The following is a 14,284-nucleotide window of genomic DNA, read 5'->3' on the forward strand; positions in this document are numbered from 1 at the left end:
TATTTCATTTATTTCTGTTCTGATCTTTATGATTTCTTTCCTTCTACTAACTTTGGGTTTTGTTTGTTCTCCTTTCTCTAGTTCCTTTAAGTGTAAGGTTAGATTGTTTATTTGAGAGTTTTCTTGTTTCTTGAGGTAGGATTGTATTGCTATATATTTCCCTCTTAGAAATGCTTTTGCTGCATCCCATAGGTTTTGGATCATCATGTTTTCATTGTCATTTATCTCTAGGTATTTTTTGATTTCTTCAGTGATCTCTTGGTTATTTAGTAATGTATTGTTTAGCCTCCATGTGCTTGTGTTTTTTATGTTTTTTTCCCTGTAATTTATTTCTAATCTCATAGCTTTGTAGTCAGAAAAGATGCTTGATATGACTTCAGTTTTCTTAAATTTGCTGAGGCTTAATTTGTGACCCAAGATACGATGTATCCTGGAGAATGTTCTGTATGCACTTGAGAAGAAAGTGTAATCTGCTGTTTTTGGATGGAATGTCCTATAAATATCAATTAAATCTATCTGGTTTATTGTGTCATTTAAAGCTTGCGTTTCCTTATTAATTTTCTGTCTGGTTGATCTGTCCATTGTTGTAAGTGAGGTGTTAAATTCCCCCAGTATTATTGTGTTACTGTCAATTTCCTCTTTTATAGCTGTTAGCATTTGCCTTATGTATTGAGGTGCTCCTATGTTGGGTGCATATATATTTATAAATGTTATATCTTTTTCTTGGATTGATCTCTTCATCATCATGTAGTGTCCTTCCTTGTCTCATGTAAGGTTTCTTATTTTAAAGTCTATTTTATCTGATATGAGTACTGCTACTCCAGCTTTCTTTTGATTTCCATTTGCATGGAATATCTTTTTCCATCCCCTCACTTTCAGTCTGTATGTGTCCCTAGGTCAGAAGTGGTTCTCTTGTAGACAGCACATATATGGGTCTTCTTTTTATATCCATTCAGCGAGCTTGTGTCTTTTGGTTGGAGCATTTAATCCATTCACATTTAAGGTAATTATTGATATGAATGTTCCTATTATCCCTTTCTTAATTGTTTTGGGTTTGTTTTTGTAAGTCCTTTTCTTCTCTTGTGTTTCCCTCTTAGAGAAGTGCCTTTAGCATTTGTTGTAAAGCTGGTTTGGTGGTGCTTTACAGACAAGCAAAAGCTAAGAGAATAATCTCTTAGCTTTTGCTTGTCTGTAAAGCTTTTGATTTCTGCATGGAATCTGAATGAGATCCTTGCTGTGTACAGTAATCTGGTTTGATGGTTCTTCCCTTTCATCACTTTAAATATATCATGCCACTCCCTTTTGGCTTGTAGAGTTCCTGCTGAGAAATCAGCTGTTAACCTTATGGGAGGTATGTATACCTATAACTTGTATATACAATAACTTGTATATATACAATATATATAATAACTTATAAGTTATTTGTTGGTTTTCCCTTGTTGCTTTTAATAATTTTTCTTTGTCCTTAATTTTTGTCAGTTTGATTACTGTGTATCTTGGTGTGTTTCTCCTTGGGTTTATCCTGCCTTGGATTCTCTGCACTTCCTGGACTTGGGTGGCTATTTGCTGTCCCATGTTAGGGAAGTTTGCCACTATAAACTCTTCAAATATTTTCTTTGGTCCTTTCTCTGTTCTCCTTTCGGGACCCCTATAATGTGAATGTTTGTGCATTTAATGTTGTCTCAGACACCTCTTAGGCTGTCTTCAGTTATTTTCATTCTTTTTCCTTTATTCTGTTCCATGGCAGTGAATTCCACCATTCTGTCTTCCAGGTCATTTACCCATTTTTCTGCCTCAGTTATTCTCCTATTAATTCCTTCTAGTGTATTTTTCATTTCAGTTATTGTATTGTTCATCTCTGTTTGTTTGTTCTTTAATTCTTCTAGGTCTTTGTTAAACTTTTCTTGCATCTTCTCAATCTTTGCCTCCATTCTTTTTCCGAGGTTCTGGATCATCTTCACTATCATTATTCTGAATTCTTTTTCTGGAAGGTTGCCTGTCTCCAGTTCATTTAGTTGTTTTGCTGGGGTTTTATCTTGTTCCTTCATCTGGTACATAGTCCTCTGCCATTTCATTTTGTCTGTCTCTCTGTGAATCTGGTTTTCCGTCCACAGGCTGCAGGATTGTAGTTCTTGCTTCTGCTGACTGCCCTGTGGTGGATGAGGCTATCTAAGAGGCTTGTGGTGCAAGTTTCCTGATGGGAGGGACTGGTGGTGGGTAGAGCTGGGTGTTGCTCTAGTAGGCAGAGCTTAGTAAAACTTTAATCCACTTGTCTTCTGTTGGGTGGGGCTGAGTTCCCTCCCTGTTGGTTGTTTGGCCTGAGGTGTCCCAGCACTGGAGCCTACAGGCTCTTTGGTGGGGCTATTGGCGGACTCCAGGAGGACTTATGCCAAGGAGTACTTCCCAGAACTTCTGCTCCCAGTGTCCTTGTCCCCACTGTGAGCCACAGCCACCTCCTGCCTCTGCAGGAGACCCTCCAACACTAGGAGGTAGGTCTGGTTCAGTCTCCTATGGGGTCACTGCTCCTTCCCCCTGGGTGCTGATGTGCATACTTCTTTGTGTGTGCCCTCCAAGAGTGGAGTCTCTCTTTCCCCCAGTCCTGCCTAAGTCCTGCAGTCAAATCCTGCTAGCCTTCAAAGTCTGATTCTCTAGGAATTCCTCCTCCTGTTGCTGGACCCCCAGATTGGGAAGCCTGACGTGTGGCTCAGAACCTTCACTCCAGTGGGTGGACTTCTGTGGTATAGTTGTTCTCCAGTTTGTAAGTCACCCACCCAGCAGTTATGAGATTTGATTTTATTGTGATTGCTCCCCTCTTATCGTCTCATTGCGGCTTCTCCTTTGTCTTTGGATGTGGGGTATCTTTTTCAGTGAGTTCCAGTTTCTTCCTGTTGATTATCGTTCAGCGGTTAGTTGTGATTCCGGTACTCTCGCAAGAGGGAGTGTGCGCACCCTAATTTTAAATTATATTCAGATATGCCTACGATTTCATAACAAATTTCCAGTACGCATTTAAGTGATTGTTTCGTTTTGAAAAAGGTACTTGTTGCTTCCCCATTGCAGACCCTGATGACAGGTAGGGTGGTGGCCCCTCATGCCACTGAGCCCAGTTTCATCGTTTTAGAGATTACGTGGTGTTTTTGTTGTTGTTTGCTTTCTTCCAGTTTGTATTTCCGCAGGTCCAGAGCTCATGTAGAACATATTTAAATCTATTAATCTTTCTTCAGGTACCAGAGCATGATGAATATGAAAGCATTTTGAGTCCAAAGAAATATGTGTTGTACCTGGGAAATGTGAATGAATCTGGACCTGCCAGAAGAAGCTCTAACCAGAACAGCATCCACTGGGGTGACCTCTTGAGACAGGTTATCTTCAAAGACAGGTAAAATCCATTAGAAAATTGGGTAGTGTGCAAATAACATCCCATGTATTCCATTTGGCCTGTGGGTCGGGAATGGAATAGCTCTGATGACAGTGACAAGATTTGACCTCATAATGACTTTCCCAAACCTATAGGTGAGATTTTTTATCATATGGTACCATATGTACTTTTTGATGATTTTTTAAAATTCCTAAGTTGTTTCAAAAGTCAAACCTTAATCTTGGATTTTTCTCATGTACCACTAGTCCTTTCAATAAAGTAACTTGTTGGACAAAGACTGTCCATTCCTCTCCTTCCTGAGGAGAAACGGGTTACAGAGTGGGGATAGAGAGGAGAGTTACGCCTTAACAGATGTGAACCTCCCGTGGTCCTCAGTGACGGCTAGCGTTCTGGTCCCCTGCCCAGAATGTCTGTGCTACGCTAGGCTTGAAATCTCCACATCAGTTACTGCCTGGAATTAAAACTTTGAAAGACCATGTTCGACTGTAAAGAACATTACACTCCAAAGGATAGCATTTAAAGCTACTCTGAGCTATCAACACTTTATATGACAGTTGTCAGATTACCACTGTAGCTGGCAAGGCTTTGGGTACATGAATGAGGAGAGGCGTGCTTTAAAGGGAATGGAGATAGTTCATAGCCACAGGCTTCTGTCACTCTAGATCATTCCCTTTCTTGCTCATCTGAACTTAGTCTTTAGCCACTTCTAATATTCCAGTTTCCTCTCACATCTACCACCATTTAAAACTAGGCCTCCAACTTCTTCTAGGCACCATTTTCTTTCTTACTCTGCTGTGAATCTCCCCCCAAACCTTCAAAAATACCCTCAAGTCATTCACTCTGTGGCTCTCCAATTTTATCTAAATTGGACATTTTCAATCTAACATCTGCCCTCTGCTACTTTGCTTGCATTTCTCTAAACTTTTTGAGAACCTCCCTACAACAGGTGGCGATCTCTCTCTCTGTCTCTCTGTCTATCTGTCTGTCTATCTACCTACCTACTTATCGATCTAAATTGTGGTTTCCAGTCTCATCTGTATACTCAGGCCCACTCAGCAGTCTTCATGATTTCGTTCTCCTGTTGTCCGTGGAGAAGTTTATTTTTCCAACTTTAATCATTCTTCTCATGGTCCCTATCCCAACTCTTCTCTCTAGCAGTATGTGTTCTTGTACTGCATCAGGAGCTTCTCCAGTCACCTTAATGTATTTCAGCCTCCACATATATCCACATGTACTCCCATTTTTACCTCCTCTATTTAGTTTTTATGAAAAAAGAGCCTGTCTACTTCAAAATAAAATCTCTTTACTTACATTCTAGTTCATATGCCCATCTGTATCATCAGAGACTTTTGTTCCAGGAATTATCTAGTCTTTATTACATTTTCAGACTTTCTCTACTGGTTCAATTTTCTTCCTGAGTGGCTGGAGTAGCTACCATCCACATACAGCCCTCCTCAGAGCTGACCACTTGCATTGTCAACCTATTGCTCTCCTACCCTTGCGATCAAGTACTTGAAGAGAGTCTGTCTGCTCATCTGCATTTTCAGTGTCCATTTCAAGTACTGTAATTTGGCTTCTTTTATTACTGCATTAACATGGCTCTTGCAGTGTCATCAGTGACTTGCTTATAGCCACTTCTTGGTACTTATCTTACTTGACCTCCTCATGGTGCTTTGCCTAATGGTTACACCCTTATTAAAATGGATTTCATTTTACAAGCCACTTGTAATCCTTTGGTTAATGCTCCAGCTATATAGCCAGTGAGGAACCTGGTAGAAATGCTCAATTCTTTTCCCTCCATTACCACCAAAATTCACTGGCATCCTAAGTACTGCTGATTGTACTCTGATATAATACCTTTCCTATACATCTCCTGTTCATCACCAATATTACTACTCTAGGTAAAAATATTGCCAACGTTTTTTATTAGCTTACTAAAATATTTTTCTAACTAATCTTCTACTTGAAAAATAGAAAGGATCTGACTTCTAGTTGAATGATTCTCCAAATGCCCACTGATTTTTTTGAAGATGCTGACCTAGTCATGTTCATCTCTAATTTAAACTACTCATGTTGCTTAAGCAATGGTTCCAAAATATTGGTCCGATGACCTTCTTTGTGGTAGATATTTTTGATTTCTCCAAAGCAATATCCTATACTTTATTATATCTGAACCCTGATTTTATTCATTTATTTTATTCAGATTGTGTGTGTTTAGGTATTTCATGGAAGCCCATGCCCCTTCTCAGAAACAAGAGATGAATACTGATCAGCAGTTATGGTAAATCCATTGCCCTCAACAGTGACTGGTTTAAAGTGGCTATATAAGGAAATCTGGGGTCATGAAACATGAGGAAGTATCTATTGGCAGGGGCATGTCTGCGAGAGTTTTCCTTGCCCACAGAAAGAGATACAGAGAAGAAAAAAGGATTTCTTTCATTGGGTATTGTTGTATGAAGATATAAACCCCAAGGCTGCTGAACCCATCTCAGAACTGAGAGGTAGAGTAGCTGATACACTGCAACGTGCAAAGCAGCCAGGTTTGGGAACCACTACTGGAAGAACATCTTTTTAAATTGTTTTGTATGGTTAATACCTTCTAAGATATGACCCTTGCCTACCTCCCTGCTCTTTCTCACCTCATTATTCACTCTGTAAAACAATACGCCTTCAAGTTATGTTAAGCTACTTGAGACATTCATCCTTTTTCTCATCCTCTAGCTCTTCCTGGAATGTGATTTTCCTCTTCTCTGACTTGGCAAACTTTTACTCATTTTTAAAGTCTCAGTATGAGCTTTTCCCTTGTGATTTCTTTCCTATTACACCAATGAGCAATTGATAACTCTGTTTTTGTGTCACTGTTTTACCCAGCAACAATGTTTTGATTATTTCATGTATGGCACTGTAGCCTAATTAGGTTTACACGCTGTATTTGCTATTAGGCTCAGAGTTTGCTTGGGAGTAGAGGTGGTGTTCTATTTAATTTAGTTTTCTTTTAATCCTAGTAAATTAACTGCATAGGGAGGTACTCATTAAAAATCTGTGGGGTAGCATTAAATTGAAGAAGAAACCAGAGCTCCTTCTATATGTCAAGGAGTATGTCAGGAATTGGTGGTGAAATGGTACCTAAGCAAATCCTTGGCAACCAGGAAATAGCTAGAAGACAGATTCCCCTTTGATTAACCTATGCTCATGAAAAACTGAAGATGAAAAATATTTTTAGATGAGACAAGATAAAAAGCTTACTCTGATGATATATAAATATACTCACTCTAGTAAAAGTGTACTTAGTTATTACATTTCATTTTTAGAAGAACATTTTAGAAATTTTAGAAATTTTAGAAATTAGAAGAACATACTGCTGCATCACCCATTTATGGTACTATAGTGGACAGGTTAACTTGACCAACTTTTTTCCTCCCAAACACCTAAAGTTATAGAAAAACTATAAAAAAATATATTGTTAAATGCATCAGTGAGCTACCATGAGTGTAAGAAACTGGCAGAATGTAGGCAAATATTAAGTCAATTAGGGAACCTAGGGTGGTAAGCAGAGCACAGAAGCCACTTTTAGCCTTGAAGGCATTTAACAAATCTGGTGAAGTCGAACTTCACTCTTCATGATTTTCAGGGCTTTCAGAACCAGAGAGAAAGTGCCCATTCAAGGAAAAATACTCTAATAAGAGCCTGTCTGTGATAGGTAGAAATAATGACCCCACTCAAAGATATTCATGTCCTAATTTCTGGAAACTGTGAATAGGTTATGTTACGTAGCAAAGGGGAGCTATGGTTGCTAATTAGCTGATCTTAAAATAATAATTATTAAAATGATCCTGGGTCATCCAGGTGGGCTCAGTGTAATCAAAATGTCCTTAAAAGTAGGAGAGGGAGGCAGAAGGGTCAGTGACAGAGCAGTGTAATGTAAGGAAGACTTGAGCAGCCATTGCTGGCTTTCAGATGGAGGGAAAGAAAGGTTCAGGGGTTCCAGAATCTAGGCAGCTGGAAAGGGCAGAGAAACAAATTTTCCTGTAGAGTCTCCACAAAGGAACTTGGCATTGGTGACATCTTGATTCTAGCTAGATGAAATCCATTTCAAACTTCATTTTCAACTGTAGAACTGTTGGATAATAAACATATTGTTTTAAGCCACTAGATTTCTTACAGTTGCCACAGGAAACTACTACATCCTCCTTGATACCAACCCTTTAGAGCTTGAATGTAAAGCATCTCTTCAAAGTAAGAGTGAGCTGGAATTATGCCAGCCACTTAATGTTAGCAATTGATGAATGAAAATAATAATCTCTGCACTTATTTGGTAGCCAGATCCCTACCCTCAGTAATGAATTCCTGATATGGGGTACCTGGCCCTAAAACCTTGAAGCCAAAAAGTTAATGTTAATTGGATGTGTTCTTGCACTGCAGAACCAAATACAGATCCTATCTGAGAGAAGCCACCTTTAAACTAAGCCTGGAAGAATCTCCACAATAAAGTCCCAAGAAATACATGCTCACTAACAAATAATATAAAATAAGCACACAGAAAAGCAGGTTACCTTGCATAGGTGTGAGCAGAGAGAGCAGGCCGAAGAGTTAGACCCAGAAAGTATCACGATTCAGGAAATAGAAGATACAGAATGCAAAATAAGTAGGTTAAAATATTAAAAGGCATAGAACAGATTGAATTCTGAGGAATGAGCAACATGATATAAAATTAGTAGACAGATCTGAAGGAAAAAGAATAGCTTAAGAGAGAATTGGTGAACTGAAAGAAATATTAAAAGAATGTATCCATTATTCAGCACAGAGATCATGAAATGAAAATATTAAATGTTAAGATAAATGGGGGAGAGAATAAGAAAGTTTATGTATGCAGCATGGTATGTAGTACAAAAAACTGTTGACAGCTTCTTCTATTCAAGACAGTGCACTAAGGTTTGTAGTAGGTATAAAGACATGCCAGACTTGGTCTCAGCTCTCAGACAGCTTTTGCAGGACTCTAGTGCAAATTACTGTAACATCTGGGAGCACTATTACTTATAAATAGACTTGGAATTGGGGTAGCAATGTCTTTAAGCAATTTAATACATGGGATAAATTTACGTTGGGTTTAAAATATAATTTACCAATATTACTCAGCCATCAAAAAGAATGAAATATTGTCATTTGTAGCAACTGGATGAACCTAGAGATTATCATGCAAAGTGAAGTAAGAGAAAGACAAATATTATATGATATCCTTATATGTGTAATCTAAAAAATAATACAAATGAATTTATTTACAAAACAAAAACAGACTCACAGACATAGAAAACAAATGTATGGTTACCAAAGGGGAAAGAGATGGGGGTGGAGGGATAACAGATACACACTACTGTATATGAAATATGTACACAGAGATACACTACTATATTTAAAATATAAGCAACAAGGATTTACTGTATAGCACAGGGAACTATATTTAATATCTTGCAATAACCTATAGCGGAAAATAATCTGAAAAAATATAACTGAATCACCTTGCTGTACACCTGAAACTAACATAATATTGTAAATGAACTATACTTCAATTAAAATATATATATAATTTTTCAATACGTAATTTGAGTTTATGCCAAGTAATTTTCTCATCTATCAGTTTTTAACATATTTTTGGCCACTTTGCTGTTATTTCTATCCTCTCAAAGACAGTGGGAAATACAGAGGGAAGAAGTGAAACTCTGTTAGCTTAATTGCATTGGAGATTGAATTTATTGACCAAAGTGAGTACTTCGAGTTATATATTTATCTGTGCTATTTCATTTTTTTCCTGTTATAAGAAAGTTGCCCATTATTAAAAATTGTATACTCATTATCACCTTTGATATATTCTTAGTGCTATTTATAGCAGTTGAAAAGAAAAAATGTATAAATATAGAACCTCTAACTAGTTCAAGATTATTATGATTTATACAGTTCGGTTTTTCATAGTAATTTGCAGGCATGAGGATGAATTGTCATAGAGAATGATAAAGTATACATTCAGCAAGCTAAATATAATTTTTGTGAATGTTGTTTTCTATCAGTCAGAATCTCTCTGCATGATATTATCTTGCATGTTGAATTCAGACCAGATATTTAAATGTCTCTCACTTAATTAAAAATCATCGTAAAGTACTTCCAAGAGGACACAGAGAGGAACAGCAGTTCATGATGGTTTCCTCCAACTTACAATGTATTGCAAAGGGCACTCTTACACAAGATTGCACACTCCCTGATCACCCTTCCTCTCAGAATCTAGAAGGAATCAGAAGCTTTGCCTTTGCCCCCATAGCTTTTAGTGAGCAACCCTTGTATACTTTTCGTGAAGCATTGCAATTACTTGCTTATTTGTCTCTGCAGCTAAACTGTGGGCTATACTCAGTGTTACCTATCTGTGAACTCCCCATGGTTTAGTCACTTAACAGGTACAGCAACCGACATATTTCCTAATATTTAAATCCACGTTCTTTACAAAATATTATCCTGAGAATTAAAATTTAATAAAGCTTTAATTTGGGGAAAATGTGTACGTACCAGACAAAAGAAGTTTTCTAAGTAAAAAAGAAAAAGAGAGTTAGTTCTAAGTTACTTTCGAAGAGAGGGAATATGTCTCAAAATTTCTTTTGGTGGTCTTGGATGTTCAGTAGCTGATTTGTTTGGAGGTTGAAGCAACCTTGAAGCTCACACACTATCGTTTTTTGCGATAGAGAGGGGATGTGGGAAAATCCAGGACGTTGAGAGCAAAGAGAGGAAAATGCCTCTGGATTACTTGAGTGCTGTATTTTATGAATATTCCTCTTTATCTGTGCAATACTTCTTGTATTGAAGTTTACTTTGGTATTATTAATATAGTCATACTTTATTTCTCATGATTAGTACTTGCGTGGTTTATCTTTTCCATCCTTTTCATCCATGTCCTTATATCTGTCTCATAAACAGCATGTTTATTGTAAATAACAGTCAAATAATCTCCATATTTTATTTGGAATGACGAGTCTGTTTATATTTAATATGATTAATGATAGGTTTGGGCTCAGTCCACCTTCTTTTTATTTGTTCCCTGCTTCTGCCATCTGTTCTCAGTTGCGTGCTTCCTAGTCTCCCTCTCTTGTATATATGCGTATTTCACTGTACCCCTGCGTTGGCTCTTTTGCTGCTTCTCTTTGTCTTGCATTCTGTGGTTACACGAGAGATCAGGTACTTATCACAGTCTTCTTTGAATTAATATCCTACTTCACAGTCACCAGGACAACTATGCAGCAATATTGTATGTTTACCCATTTATTATCCCTTTCTGGTTCTCTTTATTCCCTTTTTCTATCTTGGATCATGTTCCTTTGGCAGAAGAATGCTGTTTAGACTTCTAACAGTGCAGCTTTGTGGAAGGAAGTTACGAAGTTTTTATTTGTCTGAAAGTTTCTGTAATTGCTCTCATATGTCAAGGATGTTTTCATTGGGTGTAGAATTCAAGAGGAATAATTTTTCTGTCAGCATTTTTAAGTTGTAAATCTCTTGTTTTTTAGCTTTTATTCTCATCACCCTGAACATAATATGACTGTCTCTTCTCCACCCCCCAACCCCAGCTTCTCTATGATATGCACGTGGGTTTGTTCTTATTGTTTTTTATTTTGTCCTGTAAAGTGTTCTCTGAGCTTCTTGGACATATGGGTTGATGAATATCTTTATTTTTGGAAAAGTGGAAGAATCGTGGCCATGGAATTAAAAAAAATCTTTTTTCCCCATTCCCTTTCTTACCTCTGTATCTGTATCTTCATTGTTAACATATGTCTTATTGCATGGATCTCTGAGTTTCTGTTTTGTTTTTACCCTGTGCTTCCATTTGAATAATTTCTATGAGCCTATATTTGGGTTCACTACTCTTTTCTTCCACTGTGTCTAGTCTGCTTTAAGCCCATATAATGATTTTCTTATTTCAAAGATGCTTTTTTTTTTCAGTTGTATAATTCTCTTTTGGTTATTTTATAGATTTCGTACTTTTAGAATTTGTAGAATTCGTATCTTTCTAATCCATTTTGAAAAACATTTACTCTAAATTATATATATACACACACATACACACACATATATATAATTTCTTGTTAAATCTGAGTCTGGGTCATTGTTGGATCTGTTTCTGTTAATCATTTTTTCTCTTGATTATGGGTCATGTTTTCCTATTCATTCGTTGGTCTCGTAATTTTTTTTTTTATACAGCACATTCTTATTAGTCATCCATTTTATACACATCAGTGTATACATGTCAATCCCAATCTCCCAATTCATTCCATCACCGTCCCCACCCCACCGCCACTTTCCTCCCTTGGTGTCCATATAATTGTTCTCTACATCTGTGTCTCAATTTCTGCCCTGCAAACCGGTTCATCTGTATCATTTTTCTAGGTTCCACGTATATGCATTAATATGCGATATTTGTTTTTCTCTTTCTGACTGACTTCACTCTGTATGACAGTCTCTAAATTCATCAACGTCTCTACAGATGACCCAATTTCGTTCCTTTTTATGGCTGAGTAATATTCCGTTGTATATACGTACCACATCTTCTTTATCCATTCATCTGTTGATGGGCATTTAGGTTGCTTCCATGACCTGGCTATTGTAAATAGTGCTGCAGTGAACATTGGGCTGCATGTGTCTTTTTGAATTCTGGTTTTCTCTGGGTATATGCCCAGTAGTGGGATTGCTGGGTCATATGGTAATTCTATTTTTAGTCTTTTAAGGAACCTCCATACTGTTCTCCATAGTGGCTGTATCAATTTACATTCCCACCAACAATGCAAGTGGGTTCCCTTTTCTCCACATCCTCTCCAGCATTTGTTGTTTGTAGATTTTCTGATGATGCCCATTCTAACTGGTGTGAGGTGATACCTCATTGTAGTTTTGATTTGCATTTCTCTAATAATTAGTGATGTTGAGCAGCTTTTCACGTGCTTCTAGGCTGATAACTCATTGGAGTTTTGATTTGCATTTCTCTAATGATTAGTGATGTTGAGCATTCTTTCATGTCTTTGTTGGCAGTCTGTATATCTTCTTTGGAGAAATGTCTATTTAGGTCTTCTGTCCATTTTTTGATTGGGTTGGGTTTTTTTTAATATTGAGCTGCATGAGCTGTTTATATATTTTGGAGATTAATCCTTTGTCCGTTGATTCATTTGCAAATATTTTTTTCCATTCTGAGTATTGTCTTTTCATCTTGTGTGTAGTTTCCTTTGCTTTGCAAAGGAAAGCTTTAATTTGGGGAAGTTTCATTTTAAATTTCATTAGGTCCCATTTGTTTATTTTTATTTCCATTACTCTAAGAGGTGGATCAAAAAAGATCTTGCTGTGATTTATGTCAAAGAGTGTTCTGCTTATGTTTTCCTCTAAGACTTTTATAGTGTTCAGTCTTACATTTAGGTCTTGAATCCATTTTGAGTTTATTTTTGTGTATGGTGTTAGGGAGTGTTCTAATTTCATTCTTTTACATGTAGCTGTCCAGTTTTCCCAGCACCACTTATTGAAGAGACTGTCTTTTCTCCACTGTATATACTTGCCTCCTTTGTCATAGATTAGTTAACAAGAGGTGTGTGGGTTTATCTCTGGGCTTTCTATCCTGTTCCATTGATCTATATTTCTTTTTTTGTGCCAGTACCATATTGTCTTGATTACTGTAGCTTTGTAGTATAGTCTGAAGTCAGGGAGTCTAATGCCTCCAGGTCCGTTTTCTTCCCTCAAGACTGCTTTGGCTATTTGGGGTCTTTTGTGTCTCCATACAAATTTTAAGATATTTTGTTCTAGTTCTGTAAAAAAATACCATTGGTAATTTGATAGGGATTGCATTGAATCTGTAGATTGCTTTGGGTAGTATAGTCATTTTCACAATATTGATTCCTCTAGTCCAAGAACAGGGTATATCTCTCCATTTGTTGGTATCACCTTTAATTTCTTTCAACAGTGTCTTATAGATTTATGCATACAGGTTTTTTGTCTCCCTAGGTAGGTTTATTCCTAGGATTTTATTCTTTTTGTTGCAGTGGTAAATAAGAGTGTTTCCTTAATTTCTCTTTCAGATTTTTCATCATTAGTATATAGGAATGCAAGAGATTTCTGTGCATTAATTTTGTATCCTGCAACTTTACCAGATTCATTGATTAGCTCTAGTAGTTTTTTGGTGGAATCTTTAGGATTCTCTATGTATAGTATCATGTCATCTGCCAACAGTGACAGTTTTACTTATTCTTTTCCAGTTTGTATTCCTTTTCCTTCTCTGATTGCCGTGGCTAGGACTTCCAAAACTATGTTGAATAATAGTGTCAAGAGTGGACATCCTGGTCTTGTTCCTGATCTTAGAGGAAATACTTTCAGTTTTTCACCATTGAGAATGATGTTTGCTGTGCATTTGTTGTATATGGCCTTCATTATGTTGAGGTAGTTTCCCTTTATGCCCACTTTCTGGAGAGTTTTTATCATAAATGGGTGTTTAATTTTGTCAAAAGCTTTTTCTGCATCTATTGAGATGATTGTATGGTTTTTCTTCTTCAGTTTGTTAATATGGTGTATCACATTGACTGATTTTTGTATATTGAAGAATCCTTGCATCCCTGGGATAAATCCCACTTGATTGTGGTGTATGATCCTTTTAATGTGTTGTTGGATTCTGTTTGCTAGTATTTTGTTGAGGATTTTTGCACCTATATTCATCAGTGATATTGGTCTGCAATTTTCTCTTTTTGTAGTATCTTTGTGTGGTTTTGGTATCAGGGAGATGGTGGCTTCGTAGAATGAGTTTGGGAGTGTTCCTTCCTCTGCAATTTTTTGGAAGAGTTTGAGAAGGATGGATGTTAGCTCTTCTCTAAATGTTTGATAGAATTAACCTGTGAAGCCATCTGG

The sequence above is a fragment of the Mesoplodon mirus genome, assembly GCF_964341445.2.
Source record: "Mesoplodon mirus genome assembly, chromosome: 3".
NCBI classification, from domain to species: Eukaryota; Metazoa; Chordata; class Mammalia; order Artiodactyla; family Ziphiidae; genus Mesoplodon; species Mesoplodon mirus.